Genomic DNA, 17,540 nt, shown 5'->3' on the forward strand with positions numbered 1-17,540 from the left:
CGATAACCTTGTTACTGTGATATTTGGGGTCAAAGTTTTAAAGGAGGTGGGGTTTCCTTCGTTTCCCCCGTTTCTTAAAACAGAGTTCGTCTGCGCGGTAACTTGGCCGGTGTTGGCGTATTTATGTAAGACATTTCTGCTAGTCCTTTTACAGGCTATTCATGCCCGTGCCACCTCTTGGGGTGGCTTAATCTTTATCAAACCTTCACTAGTCCTTCCCTGGGCTAGACGGCTCGTTACCCGGCCACTGTTGTGTCAGGGGCCTCAGGGCTCTCTGTATTACTTCACTCACATGCAAGCAATTTGTGAACCAAGGCTTAATGTGTATTTTTAGAGCATGTAAAATGTTGTTCAGGTTTTGGGCGTACGTGCATAGTTGTGTGGGCGTGCGTGCCTATGTGCTTCTGGAGAATTTAATTAGTGTATTTCATAAAGTTTTCGTTTGGGTTCGTGGTTGGCTTTTGACCGAAAAATTCGTGGTGTAGTGAGTGTAATTATTTGCTCATTATTTTTGTTAGGGAAATTTGTCAAGTTCCTGAGTAATATTTTTGTTGCTGAACGTTGTATTTTATTTGAGCCAGAGTATTTTACTATTTTGTTTACGTGAGATGGTGTTAGTACACACAATATTGACCTGCCCGAAACGCTGCGCGTACTAGTGGCTTTACAAGAATGTAAATACTGTACTATCCAATGTATTCTCTCAAACCCAATGTACCTTCTTGTATATATATAAATAAAAATAAAAATATGTTTGTGTTATTAGTGTGTTGACCAGACCACACACTAGAAGGTGTAGGGACGACGACGTTTCGGTCCGTCCTGGACCATTCTCAAGTCAAGTGACTCATCGCCTGCATTATTAGTCTGTGCCTCGGTTGTTGTTGTTATAGATTCAGCTACTTGGAACAGTTCCAAGTAGCACGGGCTATGGTGAGCCCGTAGTGGACTTACCTGGCACAGGAGCGGTGCCTTTACCTCGGAGGTGTTTGGGCGTATGTATTTTGCTTTCGTACTTGTGTCTTTGGGAGCAGGATCTAGATCTTGAGCCCCCATCTCTTAGCTATTGTCAGGGGTGCGCTGTTACCCCTGGCATACTTGCTTATAAGTCGTGAGCGTTAGTTAATGCCCTGGAAATAGTGTAATGTTATATCTCCTCGATTCTGTCTTCAGGTGTGGAGAGTTTCAGTAGCCATTTGGTAGTTATATGTTGTTGTTATAGATTCAGCTACTCGAAACAGGTTGCAAGTAGCACGGGCTATGGTGAGCCCGTAGTGGACTTACCTGGTTCAGGAGCGGTGCTGTGTAGATTGGTATGGAACTGTTATATTTACCAGTTTTGTATATACTAATAATGTTACTATCTTTGGGTCTCTGGGGCTACACTGTGGTTATATGCACTCCGGGTCCTCCTGGTATTGTTCAGTGGGTTATTCTTATTTCCATTCCTAGCTCTCTCATTATCTTGCATTTAATTGGGTTGAAGTAGAGTAGCCACTTCTTTGAGCATCCGTGAAACCTATTTTAGGTCATCCTTCATCTTTTTATTTTCCTCGTATGTTTTTAACACATTTTCAATCGTCCTTAGAGATTAACACACGTGAATGAATATCCTGAATTAGGCCAATTACGTGTACTAGGAATATGTAATGGTCTAGACTCCTAGACTAACCTTAATGTGTGTACTCGTCTACTTGTTCAGGTTTGGTGAGGTTCAACCGTCTCGGTTACCTATTACAATGGCTCATGACTCTGGCTCCTCTTACGGGCTCACCATAGCCCGTGCTACATGGACACTTCGTTCTGAGTAGCTAAATCTAAAACAACAACAACAACATCTGGCTCCTTGTCATACCTATTTTTGAAATTGAAGCAGTATTTAGTCTCGACTACCACCATTTTCCTCTCATTCCACTTGCAGCTTTTGAGTTTATAGTTTCCTGCGGGCCGCTCCAAGCAAGCACGCATCCCCAGGAAGCAGCCCATGGCAGCTGTCTAACTCCCAGGTACCTGTTTACTGCTAGGTGAACAGGGTCAATCAGGGTGAAAGAAACTCTACCCATTTGTTTCTGCCTCTGCTGGGGATCGAACCCGGGCCCTTAGGAATACGACCCCAAAGCGCTGTCCACGCAGCGCGAGCCCCCCCACCAGTGTGTGTGTGTGTGTGTACTCGACTAATTGTACTCACCTAATTGTGCTTGCGGGGGGGGGGTTGAACTGTGGCTCTTTGGTCCCGCCTCTCAACCGTCAATCAACAGGTGTACAGGTTCCTGAGCCTACTGGGCTCTATCATATCTACACTTGAAACTGTGTATGGAGTCAGCCTCCACCACATCACTTCCTAATGCATTCCATTTGTTTTGCAACCACTCTGACACTATAAAAGTTCTTTCAAATATCTCTGTGGCTCATTTGGGCACTCAGTTTCCACTTGTGTCCCCTAGTGCATGTGTCCCTTGTGTTAAATAGTGTGTGTGTGTGTGTGTGTGTGTGTGTGATGGATTTCGAGTGGCATCAACGAGACACGGAAGGAGCATTACTCATGGCATCATTTACATAATTCGGAGCATCCATTCTCGCACCTGTTCCCGCCCTCTCTTCACCCTCACATTAATTGTGCTCACCAGTGACACACAGCCGTGGAGGTACATTATGAGGCACCACTCATGACTTGCTGCCTCGCCCGCTTGGCTCTGTGACACCAGCTGTGTGAGGTAAGAGGGCTGCTGGCTTTATTTGGGAAGCTGGAATAATTTTGTGGCCGAAATAAGACTTGATAACTATTGCAGGTAAAAATGAGAATATATTCCGACAGTTTGGGTGAATGGTGAGATCATGCTTATTGCTTTGAATAAGTGAATAATTTCTGTATTTAATACACCGTCTCTACACCGAGACGGCGTAGAGCTTAGTGTGGCTACTCTGAGATCACCTGTGAGTGTGGGAGTTGTGTAAAACCCTGGTTTGTGTCTCGGAGAGGCTGTTGGATCCAAGTAAGGGCAGTAGAACTTCTGATTCCAACTCTTTGACCATGTCGTAGCTCAGTCGATTAAGGTAGCGTCTGGGATGATCTCGGACGTAGGTTCGAATCCTCGTCACGGCCCTTGTGAATTTGTTCACCTGTGAGTGATTTACCTGGAACACTGCAAGTGGTGCCTTAGCTCCTGTGTTGCTTCTCTTGAGCAAGTAGTGAATGAAGGAATGTCCATCTGGACGTACACACTATTGGCGCTTGTTTTGTTTCACGTGTCGTGTTGATCTGGGAGGGAGGGCGGGGTGGGTGGGGGGGGGGGGGGGAGTGGCAAGACCTTCCTGAAGCTGGGACGGACCATGCAATATGTTACCTGGATTTTAGTGTCCTCTATTCCTCCATCTCCCAAAACCTCTGGAAAATACGTGGGCACTGGTAGATGTAGCTAGCCAAGAATTTTATATATATATATATATATATATATATATATATATATATATATATATATATATATATATATATATATATATATATATATATATATATATATATATAATATTAATTATAATTTTATATTATGATTCAAGATGTTTGTCTGAAGTTGTAGGGCAGTTGCACGAGACTAGCCACACCCACTTTTTACCAGTAATTGCTGTTGGGTACATGCTTGACACTGGCAGGTTGGGGGGTTGACATAAGTGAAACGTATGCCATTTGGCATGAAGCAAATGCGACCTCCATGATGAATCTTGCAATATTTTATTAACTGGACTCCGAATTATTTGTTATTTTTATTTTCTTACATTATTTATATACTAATTATGTATTGCCTGAGAGCCTTATTGCTGTGGAATGTCAGCAGGATGTTCTTAGTTGACAAACTTGTAGTTCTGCAATAAGATAAGTGCTCGTCTGAAAGTGTTCTTAAAACACAGCTGTACAAAAATAGGTCCTTTAACTTGGGTTATCATTGCTTACAAATGCCTCGGGCGGCACTCACAATCCACCAGAAATGGCCGGATGTCTCGCACAGAACCTTATTTCTGGAGACTCTTCCACGCACCACAATGTCTTCTGACGTGTCCTGCCACACGTCATTTATGGCTGGAAGCTTTCAGATTTACAGGCAGGCTGGGTGCTTGGTCCTGGATATTGGGTCGTGTACTCACCTAGTTGTGCTTGCGGGGGTTGAGCTCTGGCTCCCGCCTCTCAACTGTCAATCAACAGGTGTACAGGTTCCTGAGCCTATTGGGCTCTATCATATCTACACTTGAAACTGTGTATGGAGTCAGCCTCCACCACATCACTTCCTAATGCATTCCATTTGTCAACCACTCTGACACTAAAAAAAGTTCGTGTCCCATCGTGTGGTGGGTCGGGGATGTTGGGTGACTGGATGCTGGATGCTTAGCTATCGAGGTTCTCCCAAATATATTGCGAGTTGTTGTTATAGATTCGGCTACTCGAACAAGTTCCAAGTAGCACGGGCTATGGTGAGCCCGTAGTGGACTTACCTGGCACAGGAGCGGTGCTGTGTGTCGTCCATACGCATTTGTCAGCGAATATATACTACCAGAAGGAAAGACGTTAAGTACACAGAGTACACCTCTCACACACCCACCAAGTTCATTTGTATATTTATAACCTTTGCTATTAGCAAGTTGCAGGCGTCTTCCCCGCCGCCTTGATCCCACAGAAGCGTGTAAAGAATTCCTGGAGTTCCCTCTTAAGTGTCTTGGAACACTTCAAACTTTCCCAAGGAGCTGATCATAGCCCTCCCCCCTCCTCCCCCCATCCCTTCCCGTCTTCCCCCATCCCTTCCCGTCTTCCCCCATCCCTTCCCGTCTTCCCCCATCCCTTCCCGTCTTCCCCATCCCTTCCCGTCTTCCCCCATCCCTTCCCGTCTTCCCCCATCCCTTCCCGTCTTCCCCATCCCTTCCCGTCTTCCCCCATCCCTTCCCGTCTTCCCCCATCCCTTCCCGTCTTCCCCCATCCCTTCCCGTCTTTCCCCATCCCTTCCCGTCTTTCCCCATCCCTTCCCGTCTTTCCCCATCCCTTCCCGTCTTTCCCCATCCCTTCCCGTCTTCCCCATCCCTTCCCCTCCTCCCCATCCCTTCCCCTCCTCCCCATCCTTTCCCCTCTTCCCCTATCCCTTCCCCTCTTCCCCATCCCTTCCCCTCTTCCCCATTCCCTTCCCGTCTTCCCCATCCTTTCCCCTCTTCCCCATTCCCTTCCCGTCTTCCCCATTCCCTTCTACATTAAGGACCAAGACTCCTCCTCTGCCTTAGCTTGGTCCAAATGTTTTTTTTTTTCACGCGACGCACGTGTCATCTCGCCTGTTTCGTCGCATTATTTACGGAAATGACCAATCTGCTGAAAGTTCGATGTATTCATTAAACTAAAGGACCGTAATATTTAAATTTATGTATAGTGGTCTTGATAGGCTAGGTGGGTTGCTTGGGTTCGTACGTTGCTGGAGAGGCTTAAACTGTGCATTTTTACCGAGTGTCAACTTGAGAGACTCAAGTGTGAGGGATGAGAGTGATTAAGAACGAAATGGAAAAAGATTGTAATCTATAGCTTATTGTAGATCGTGCAAATTGTGCTTTCTTAACTCAAATTTTGATTCTAAGGTTCTTCAAGAACTTGTTAAAACGTTTCACAACTTTGTTAATAATTTGTTCGGTTATTTTTCAGGATTCGGCATTTGTATCTAAAGGTTGCTAAAATTACCAGACATCCATACCAAAAACCTCCCAGACAGCCGACCTTGTCGTTATCGAGATCGTTGTTATCTTCGACATAATCACCAGTCAGAATTTCACCATCGACACAACCATTATAGACACTACCATCATCAACACCACCACCATTAGAACAATAACCACCACCACCAATACTATAAATGCCGCCATCAACATTACTGAGCATCTAATTGTGTGTGTTTTTCCATGTATATATGTAAAATATGCCGCGTGTGTGTGTGTGTGTGTGTGTGTGTGTGTGTGTGTGTGTGTGTGTGAGTGATATACAGACATGCATATAAGGATTAAACCAAGCGGAGAAGGTATGGTTCTGATGGTCGCTGGTTAAAACCTCACTCACCTTGCTAATTATTAAGGAGCCTAGTCATGTCTTCACCGTAACACTAATATCCTCCTCCGATGCTAAACTAATTCTTGAGAAGGAAGATTATAGGGGATCCACGGGGCTGATTATTAGGACTCTTCTAAATCTGACTCGTAAGTATAACAGACAACTTTTAATGCGAACGGGATCGAATCGTCTGTCTATTTAAACATTTCGTGGTTAGTTAGGTCATCGGAGATTCGAACTTGGATCTAAAAAATTCCGAGACATTTGTCATATCAACCGCAGGTTATAGATACAATAAGGAACAACAGTTCCTTCCTGTAGTAAGGATTTTAGTATTTTAACTTGCAGTAAGGAACAACAGTTCCTTACTGCAAGTTAAAATAGTCGAATTTACTGGATGGGTGATTCATAAAAATAAGATATCATTCGTTTGTGGATTATTTTACCTGTGTTATCTTGAGGCCAAACAGGAGATGGCAACGAGTGCGAGGATGGACTCCCAAGTCTTGCACATCTTCTCCATACACAATTAAGCATACCAACGCGGCACTTTTTAAAGTATTTTTCATTCTTGCCTTGAGATGAAGGGTCTGTGGCACGCCGCGGAGACTCAAGTCCCGTTACAGACGTGTCCAGGAGGCTGGTGATTACATTGGACCAGCGGCGGGTTACGGCCCAGAAATTTGAATATTAAATTGAACATTGAAATTGAATTGAATTAAACTGAATATTAAATAAATATCTGCCCGAAACGCTTTGCGTAATAGTGGCTTTAGGCTTCGTATGTACTAGCTCTAGCTATAAATCCATCAATATTTGTATCATCCCTTGTATGTATGTACTTTACCTAAATAAACATTTGAATTTTTGATTGAATCGGTCTTCAAGACAAGTCTTACTATCCGGTCCAGATCACGCTTTTCTTTTTATGATTTGTAGCTAATACTTTTCCTTCGTGTTTTATTTCTGTATTTATGTACTTTTCTCGTACTTCTCTGCAGAATATTTTTTTAGATGTATAAATTAATGATTATTTTTAAGGTAATACACATAATGTTTTGTCTCGTTAGACTATAAGGTTTGCGTTGTGCTCCGACGACTTGGTCGGCTTGTAATCACTATTCCGCCCAAAGAACAGCACTGTTTTGTTTTTAGATATTGATTGTTGATTTTGATTGTTGCCGCCGAAGGCGGCTAGTTTATTGCGCACCCCATACTCATCCTGTGAGCTGTAGCGCAAAAGCATTAGAGGCTACAAAAGGTCTTTATCAGACCTTGTCTTACATTATTACATAAACAATTTCATCTATCCTTCACACCTTATAGTTACAATGTCGGCTAGTTACAGAGAAAGTGCTATTTCAAGAGCTATATATTTATATTTTTAGATATAAGCCCAGTGGTCCTGATGGAACACAGAGCCGTATGTCCTACAGTTTGTCTTCCTCATTTATCTCCACCCTCCCCATTACCATCCTTTGCCCCCCCCCCCCTCCTCTTTCTTTCTTTCTCTTCACCTCCTGCGCTGCGGCTGCGCCTCCACTTGGTCATAACAGGTTCCCTGTTATTAGTAACGTTAAGTGGTTGTGGCAACTGCTCGTCCTGTGAACCACACATACTTGCATATCTTACAATCAGTTCTCTCTACCTCATTAATACTGCACTGTTCGCCACATTTTCATGTTCCGTTGCGCCTGTACGTGGCGATTGGCAGAGAGTTTGACGACTCCAGTGATTTGTGGCTTTATCGGTGATTGTTTTGAGGCGTTGACTCGGTGCTCTTCCTACTTGACCTGACTAGTTCCTCCTCCTCCCTCCGTCGCCACAACACGCCACAAACAACATTCTCCAATACTTAACATCGCTCCATCGCCGGCCGCCCTTGCCTCAGGTGATACTCGAGCCTCCAGTATGCACGTACACTAGCTCTTAGTGCACATCCACACCATACAAAAATGTCAGAAATAGACAAGGTGGTCAGTGGCCCCTGTCCGCTAGCCATACAGGTCAGAATGATTGGGGGTTGCTGAGGACAGACGTGCTTTTCCAAACATCTACTATACCAACAGTTTTCCAATTAACGCCTGCTGCCAACCCGGAACAAGATCTTGGGGATACGGAGAGTGGGGAGGAAGGGAGGGTGTGTGGGGTGGGGGTGGGGGGAAGGTTGAGGGAAGGCCAAGAGGACGTCTTGTCCCCGTGGTGACATGGAATACAAATTGGTTCATGGATAAGCTGGGCTGAAGGCGCCGAGGATGAGTGAGAACTCTGCCTCAGCCGCTCTAGTTCACGACACGGAGACCCCTTACAGGCTGTTGAGGCTGTCGAAGTGAGCAAATTATGCGTTGTGGTGTCTGCCAGCGGGTGTTGTGTGTGGTGTGGCTGAGGTCACCGTGTGTGGTGACCTTGACGGGGACCACCAGGTCACCGTGTGTGGTGACCTTGACGGGGACCACCAGGTCACCGTGTGTGGTGACCTTGACGGGGACCACCAGGTCACCGTGTGTGGTGACCTTGACGGGGACCACCAGGTCACCGTGTGTGGTGACCTTCACGGGGACCACCAGGTCACCGTGTGTGGTGACCTTGACGGGGACCACCAGGTCACCGTGTGTGGTGACCTTGACGGGGACCACCAGGTCACCGTGTGTGGTGACCTTGACGGGGACCACCAGGTCACCGTGTGTGGTGACCTTCACGGGGACCACCAGGTCACCGTGTGTGGTGACCTTGACGGGGACCACCAGGTCACCGTGTGTGGTGACCTTCACGGGGACCACCAGGTCACCGTGTGTGGTGACCTTCACGGGGACCACCAGGTCACCATCCACACACTGGCAGCAGGTGAACATCACCTCTCAACATGTGACCATCTCCATCTTGTAGTTAAAACTTTTAGTTTTTGATATAAACACTGTCTTAAACATTGTCTGGAAGAATCACCGTTAACTACAGTCTAATATTTGTTTTTGAACTTATATAATACTTTAATGTACTGTGTTCAGTTTTGATTGAAAAAATCTTTACACGTGAAAGAAGGTTTGAGTTAGATTATAATGATGGAGCAACGCTGATTGGTCATGCACATCTCCTGTGCCAGGTGAGTACGACGGGTTCACCATAGTCCGTGCTGCTTGGAACTTTTTGTTCCTAGTTGCTGAATCTAAAACAACAACAGCAGCTGATTGGTTTGGTATTTAAGTGGCATTTAGACACCCGGGTTGTCTTATGTATAACCCCTGATATATGTATGCTGCTTTCTACCTCCCTTGTCTCGCATTCTTCACTACCCTCTCCCACTCATCCCTCCTTACTGCACCTTACACACACACGCACTCACACACACACACTCACTCACTCACTCACTCACTCACTCACTCACTCACTCACTCACACTCTCTCTCTTTTATCTGGCTTCCCCACTCTTTGCATTTTCTTCCTCCTCTATTTCATTCCCCGCCTCTGTTCCTTGTAGCACCTCCAGTCTTCCAATGTTAATATTAATTAAATATTAATCGGTTTACGATCAACTAAAGAATTCAATTTTACAGAATTTAACTTTTTCTCTGACATATTTCTATCAGTCTCAATAGGATCTTCTTTCAGATGTTAACGTTCAGGTGGATCTCTCCCAGCTTTGTATTCCAATATGGTTGACTGACAGCCAATAAGGCTTCAACATGGACGCTGATATTGCCATATGACCTCTGCAACACAGAGGTCTTCCCATTTCTCTCCTTCATGACGTCAGCCCAACCACTTGGGCCGGACGGTACAGCGACGGTCTCGCTTCATGCAGGTCGGCGTTCAATCCCCGACCGTCCAAGTGGTTGGGCATCATTCCTTCCCCCCCTGTCCCATCCCAAATCCTTATCCTGACCCCTTCCAAGTGCTATATAGTCGTAATGGCTTGGCGCTTTCCCCCCCTGATAGTTTCCTTCCTTCCTTCCTTCCTCAATGACGTCAACTAAACAGCTGGAATGTTCTGGAATGTTTGGATTCCATTTCAGATGATCACATTTCCAGTCAGTAAAAATCTTCTCTCGAAGCCGGTAAAATTCCAAACTTAATGTTATCCCTCGCAATATTACCGACAAATATATAATTCCCGTTTGTTTTTGTCTGGATTCCTGCAAACACACTTCTTTGTCTCTGGAAAAAAAGGGCTTCAAGCTCTGCTCCAAGAGCTCTACAAGACAAAAACACGAGGCTATTGAAAGTTACAAGAGCCGTGAAAACTTGAAAACTGGAATCGCGGAATCCAGAGTGGAATTTGGAATTCAAACCGTGAATTCTTGCAAAGAAAGACAAGAGGGGGGAAACACAGTATATTAATAACAGGTGGGCATACTGGTATACTGTATATTGTATACTATATAGGTATACTGATGTCTGCCGTGGGTCAGAGTAGGGGAGGTAGGGAGTGTCCTTATACAGCCTAGGGTGCACGGTGAGCCCATGTTGGCGAGTGAGGTGGGCCCATGTTGGCGGATGTAGCGTGCAGTTCTACACCTGTTTAGTTACCCCCCATGTATATGTATACAAGAATACTCACAAAAACTCGTGATTCAGGTATGCGTACGCATCCACTCAGGAAAAATGAGAGGAAATTAACGCGAGCGCTTTCGCGATTACACATTTTCAAGGAATTCCTTGGAAATGTTGAATTACAAAAGCGCTGGGATTAATTTAGTTAATTATCTTTTCCCCCATGTGGATACTAACTCATCTATATGTGTATAATTAATGTTGTCATTGTGACCGTTTGACCGAAAAATTTAAGAGGCACACAAAATATAACTATTTAAAATATTTAACATGTTTAAATATTTGAAAATATTTTAAATATTTGAAAATATTTTAAATATTTAAGAGGCACACTCGCTTCACAGAAGCGAGTGAATTTGGAAGAGAGGATTTGTTAATCTTGCATTCCAACTTCAGCCAGACTTCAAGTTTGATAATTGCTTTTCTATCGAGAGGGAGCAATGCGGGAGTGGAGAGAGATGGGGTGGAAGGGAGTAGTGGGGAGGAAGGGAGTAACCGGAGCAATGGGGAAGGGAGAGAGGCATCGACAGTGGGGAGGGAGGGAGGGAGAGAGGCATCGACAGTGTGGAGGGAGGGAGGGAGAGAGGCATCGACAGTGTGGAGGGAGGGAGGGAGAGAGGCATCGACAGTGTGGAGGGAGGGAGAGAGGCATCGACAGTGTGGAGGGAGGGAGAGAGGCATCGACAGTGTGGAGGGAGGGAGAGAGGCATCGACAGTGTGGAGGGAGGGAGGGAGAGAGGCATCGACAGTGTGGAGGGAGGGAGGGAGAGAGGCATCGACAGTGGGGAGGGAGGGAGAGAGGCATCGACAGTGTGGAGGGAGGGAGGGAGAGAGGCATCGACAGTGGGGAGGGAGAGAGGCATCGACAGTGGGGAGGGAGAGAGGCATCGACAGTGGGGAGGGAGAGCGGCATCGACAGTGGGGAGGGAGGGAGAGAGGGAGCAGAAGAGCGTGAAGGGAGTGTGGAATAAGTGAGCAGTTGGAGGAGTGGAGAGAGAGGTTGGTATTTGCCGCGTTTGGGACCATCTTTTGTGTTGCATAGAGTAATATAGAGAGAGTGCCTCATTGTCAGGAGCCTTCCCGAGTGTGTTGTAGTTGGCCGAGTTGTAACGGGGGGTGGGGGAAAATATCTCTATCTTGTCCATTATTCCACCCCCCCAGTTAACTAACGAGGCCGGGGGAAACAGCTCTCTCTAGTCCGTTATCCCGTCCCCAGTTAGCTAACTATTCTAGAGCACCTCCAGAGTTCCTAAGGCAACCTCTCTCGTTCAACACCTTGTAAACTAGGTATTTGACTACCTAGGTGCTAAGACTACAAGGCGCCGTAACTTGATCAGTTACCCGAAACTCTAGAGAGAACTCTAGAATACAGAATCATTGCCACAAACGTATACGAGAAAACGAAAGGAAAGAAATGAATAGTGAAGTAATTAGTGAGGATTTGGGGTGAGAGGTAAAGAGGTGGGAGGAGCGAGGAGGGTCGTTAGTTGAAAGTGAGAGTTTAGAGAGGGGTGGAGGGAGAAGTGTAGATAGGTAGTAGTAGAAGAGTAGATAGTAGACGTAGAAGAGTAGATAGTAGAAGACGAAATGCTGCCACCATCCATTCATGATCATTACATACAAGACAAGGAATGGAACTTGCCTGTATCACAAAATTCTCAAAAGATGTTATCATGAGTTCATTATTAGTATGTTCCCTCTGTACCATGTATCATTCTAAACCATGTACTCATTAAATCATGAAACCAATAATCACAGAGGCTTTCTCAAATCCTCAACTCAAAGCTCTAGGGAACAAAGTTAAACACAATTTAAATAATAAATTCATAATTATATTTCACATGAAGTATCATAATTTAAAATTCAATTAAAATGTTCCAGTTTAATATGCAAAGTGAGTCATCATCCAAGAATTCGAGAACCCTACAACTTGACTGCCCCTGATCATCACACAACACTTGTAAAACACGACCAAGTCACCTTAATGTTCACTCACCGAGTACTGAGTCTAAGTTGAATAGAGAGGGGGGGGGGTCTGTAGCTTGACAGAGACTGTCTCGCCCCTGCCGGCCGACAGCCTCCCTGGTAGGGACGTCTTCTCTCTCTCGTCTGCTGCTCTGTCTGTTAATGCTTCCTGCTGGATAGCTCTCCGAGTTTATATTGGGGAACCTAGTAGCTAACTCCGCCCACAAGTAGATAGCCTCCGGCACTACCAAGCCACTCCTTAAACGTCGGCTTGTTTGAAGGCTACCAGCCTACAATTAAGAGCTTAGCGGAAGCAAGGTGAAATTCTCATGATCTGACCTCAGGTCACTTGAGGTCATTAACGCTTTGAGGTGTGAGATCTCAGGCAGACAACTGGCGCCTTTCCAAATCCCTGTCTGTGACTCATATTCTATATATATTTTAAATAAACTAACCCAAACACTTTTACAGTGTTACAGAGTACCTGGGTGTTTCCTGTGCTTACCTACCTATCGGTACTTACCTATTAGAGTCTACGGGGGGAGTGAGGTCTAGCTCTCTATGCCCCGCCTACTGGCCTTGTACATGTTGCGTTTCAACTTAATTACTCTGACTTAAATTCTTTGTTTAATCCGGCCTTAAAGATGTGGAAGGAGGTGGCTTCTGCAACTTCCTCTTTAGAGCAAACCTGTACAGGGTACGAGTATTTCTCACTACCTCAGTAATGCCTGTGGTAGTCTGTATACACTGTAATACACTGTAAAACTCTCTTTACAGTGTATTCAGGGTTCCATCTATTTTGAAGGTTCGCATTAGTTGTTTTACCAGGAAACATTGATACGATTGAGCCAATTTTCTCTGAGATTATTGATATTACTAGGAAGAGGATGCGTCGTAGTGCCTGCCCTTGTGATGTTAAGCCCTTCTTATTTCCACTCTAAAATTAATCAAATAAGAAATAGTTAATGGCCGTACATTTGTAAGTGTGTTAGTTTACACACTTTAATTTCTGATTTCACCACTCACTATAATGCCTTACTTACTTCAAAAAAAGAGAGAGAGGTACTTACCCTACTTAACTTTCTTCTAGATACACTAGCGCGCTTCTGTGGCCGAGTTGCAGTCCTGCGTGGGACTATCAGACCATGCATGCAATATGCAGTCTAACCTTCCCTCTCCTGGTTGATTTCCGTTATTGCACCACTCTTATTAAGTCCCTCAAGCAGGATTTTCCCTCGGTATATCCATGCTGGTGTTGAGAGAGAAAATGGAGTTTTTCTAAGTGTTCTACAAACTTGGTTTACCTTCGTCTTTCTAATGACTTGCATGGAATGCTTGATAATGATGTTCGTCTATAGTTCTTTTCTTCCTCCCCCTTGTATATTGGCATTATATTAGTTGAATGTCGTAGCTCTTCTCCCAAGGAGAAGCGCATTATTCAACTAATTCTCGTGATCCTCGCTCTCTTCACAACTTACTGCTGTTAAGCCAGATAAAAACTTTGGCTTTAACACTATTCTGTCTTGATTGTGTCTTCATTGTCTTGTGTTCTTACCATTGCGTTCATTGTTATGGAAACCTCTTCTCCACCAGTGGCATTGCATCTTAAACTATAGCATCTCCCTTATGCAGTTTACACTGGCAACCTGTCCTCTTCTCACTCGTGTCTTCCTATCTGATTTTGTCCTCTGACATGTTGCCATGGTAACCTCTCGCTTGAATTTTTGTAGCATCCTTTTATCTCCTTTTTATGTTCTCTCCTCGTTTACCATGGTAGGGTACCCCTGTCCCCTCGCCCTGGCTGCCATGGGGACCAGGAAACCATCGTGGGCGTGAGGGGAGATAAATATTCTGACCCACACAAGAGGATATTACAAGAGGATATTTTTCTTGAATATGCTTTTCTTGAAGTAATATGCTCTCTTGAGCAATGTTCACTCTCTAGTGTGTATCTGACCATGTGTTTTCACCCTTCTAGCATTCTCTACGTCTAGCATGGGCCCCTGGTCAAGGGAGATGGAATTTTCGCAGATGACAATTAAGAAATGAGTGAAATACTGAGGATACAGTGCGGTTCTTTCTTCAGTGAACCCCTGAACACACTGAAGATCGATAATCTAAACTAATTCTTCGTATATGTGATACTAGCATCAAATCATATATTAGAAGTCATCCTAACACTACTGTACTTTGTAGAAGCCATAAACAGTATGCCTATGCACTCTGCACCTGATTCCTGAAACTATATATTCATCATGAACTGCAAAAATCATAGACCTTTAACATTATTTGGCGATGGAGCTTAGATACTGGTGTTATCTCCAACAGACTTAAAACAGCAGAGATAGCACCACTCAATAAGAGGGAATATAGCACCAATAGCAGTAACATCACACATACAAATCTTGAAAAGCGTGCTAAGAAGTAGGATTAGAAAACATATCACATCTACACAACTCTGAACAACATTGATTTAGAACTCGGCGCTCCTCCCTATCACGATTGCTAGACCACTGTGACATGGCTTTATTGCCGTGGAAGACGAGCAAAACGCTGATGTAATGTGCACAGATTTTGGAAAGCACTCGACATATGTGATCATTGTGTTATTGCACACGCACAAAAGGAATTGCTGGCGAAGTAGGAAGATGTATCCTTAATTTCCTAACGAACAGTGTGTAATAGTCAAATTAAAATCCGAATCATCTACCGTGAAAAGCTGTCTCCCAGGATACTGGACTTGCTCTAGTAGTACTCTTTTTCATTCTCATATCGAACATAGATAAGGACACAAACTATCGTACTGTATCATCCTTTACATATGACACTAGGATTTTTATGAGATTAGGGAATACAGAGGACACAGAAAACCTCCAAACTTATGTAAATCAGGTCTTTCAGTGGGTCACAGAATAATGTGTTTTATGAAGAAAAGTTCCAGCTCCTGCTCAATGGAAAAACGAAATTATGAAAAACGAAGCCACATATAAAACGCAGTCAAATCACATTAAAGAATGGTAAAGTAATGTAAAGGAATTGAGAGTAATCCTGTCGGAAGACCTTAATTTTATATTTAAATAATACAATAACGTAACTGTCACAACTGTAAGAAAAATAACGGATTGTATAAGAAAAAACTCTCAAACCAGATGCCATACCAGTGATACTTTTCACGATGCTAGTGCTATCTAGCGTAGAATATTGTTGCACATGACATCCCCATTCAAAACTGGAGAAATGGCTGATCTGGAGAGCATGCAAAGATAATTTAGTGCTAGAACTCACTCAATAACACATCAGAATTATTGTGACCGATAGGGAGTCGGTCGGCCGAGCGGACAGCACGCGGGACTTGTGATCCTGTGGTCCTGGGTTCGATCCCAGGCGCCGGCGAGAAACAATGGGCAGAGTTTTTCATCCTATGCCCCTCTTACCTAGCAGTAAAATAGGTACCTGGGTGTTAGCTGTCACGGGCTGCTTCCTAGGGGTGGAGGCCTGGTCGAGGACCGGGCCGCGGGGACACTAAAAGCCCCGAAATCATCTCAAGATAACCGCTTAAAATGTTTAGATCTGTATTCCTAGAGTACAGCAGGCAGGAGACACATAATAATTTATACTTTGAAAATACTAAAAACTTGATAAACACCTCCAAAGGATACCTGATTATAACCAGGCTGTAATTCACACATCAGGCTGCGAGCAGCTGCGTCTAACAGCCTGGTTGACCAGAGACTCGGAACCAATGTAAGATATGTTAGTATATTCCTTTGAATGTCAATAAAGTTGAGAAAAAGATAATGAATATTGGTTAGGCTTCAGCGTTAACAAATATCTCTGAACACTTTGTTACATAATGTGTTTCCGATTGATATCGGACCTGAATGTAGCGTTTGAAAATTTTGCTCACTGTTAACATAAAAGCGATTCGCAAAAATAATGAGCCGAACTGATGCGGTTACAACCTCCGCTTCGTTTTGTCGACTGGAAATGCAGATAAAAGAATTTTGGTTGTCATGGATGAAAAGAAAGCGGCCGCATTGTTGGGTTATCCACGTCTGCTTCCGACAGTTTGGAATAGACTCGTGTATAGAGCGTGTGGGGGTCCGGAGGCTTTTGTTTTGTTTTGTTGTTTTGCCTAATGCTGCTCATAACCTCCCCCCCCCCCTCCACAGCACCGCTCCTGTGCCAAGTAAGTCCACTACGGGCTCACCATAGCCCGTGCTACTTGGAACTTCTTCAGAGTAGCTGAATCTACATCATCATCATCATCCCCCCCCCCCCTTCCCATTCTCACTGTGGCCAGCGTACAATGAGTGCTATGCAATACTAAAGCGCACGCATCTATACCAACCCACATTATCGTAGTAGATTCTAATTAACCGTGTTTTCAGATTCTAATTAAGCATTTCCAGTGTTTTTCATTAATTTAAAATGCTCTGCTTTTATTGGGTATTCTTCGACGGTGTGGGTGAGAGTGTAGGTTCTGGGCGAGGACTTGAGGCAAGGCTCGGGGGGGGGGGGTGTTAAGGCAAGGCTGGGGGCGTGAATAATAGAGCAACAATAACTTTTAAGTGAAGAGTCTGCAGCCCCTTGATAATACAGTTAAAAATAACTTTGCACTTCCCCGGTCTGGAAAATTCTATCCTAACATCACCTTTTTAAAGCCCGCTAAATTGGAGAACAAAATGATATACAAAGGTTCTTTCACGCTGGTCGTGAGCGGGTGTGGACGGGGGAACTGTGAGGTACCTGCACTTCACCTTCATCACAAGACAAAGGTGTGTGAGAGTCGGTAAACATGGAATGTCTCCCCAGACAACACTCAACGTCTGGAGTGATCCCCAGCGCTGCCCTCAACGATAAATAAAATGTTAAGAACCAGAGACCGCACGATAGATCACCAGAAATGTTTTGGTGTATTATAAACAGTTTACGCTGATACAGATTCCACGGAAGGAAT

At 44.5% G+C, this 17,540-nt stretch overlaps 1 protein-coding gene across 2 annotated transcripts in view; it reads left to right on the top strand.

The window, feature by feature from the left end:
• The window catches only part of LOC123758831 (FYVE, RhoGEF and PH domain-containing protein 2), a 231,117-nt gene that overhangs the window by 63,131 nt on the left and 150,446 nt on the right, over nt 1–17,540 (top strand). The gene's annotated exons all lie outside the window — the stretch shown is intronic.

Source organism: Procambarus clarkii, chromosome 31 (assembly GCF_040958095.1).
Source record: "Procambarus clarkii isolate CNS0578487 chromosome 31, FALCON_Pclarkii_2.0, whole genome shotgun sequence".
Lineage (NCBI taxonomy): Eukaryota > Metazoa > Arthropoda > Malacostraca > Decapoda > Cambaridae > Procambarus > Procambarus clarkii.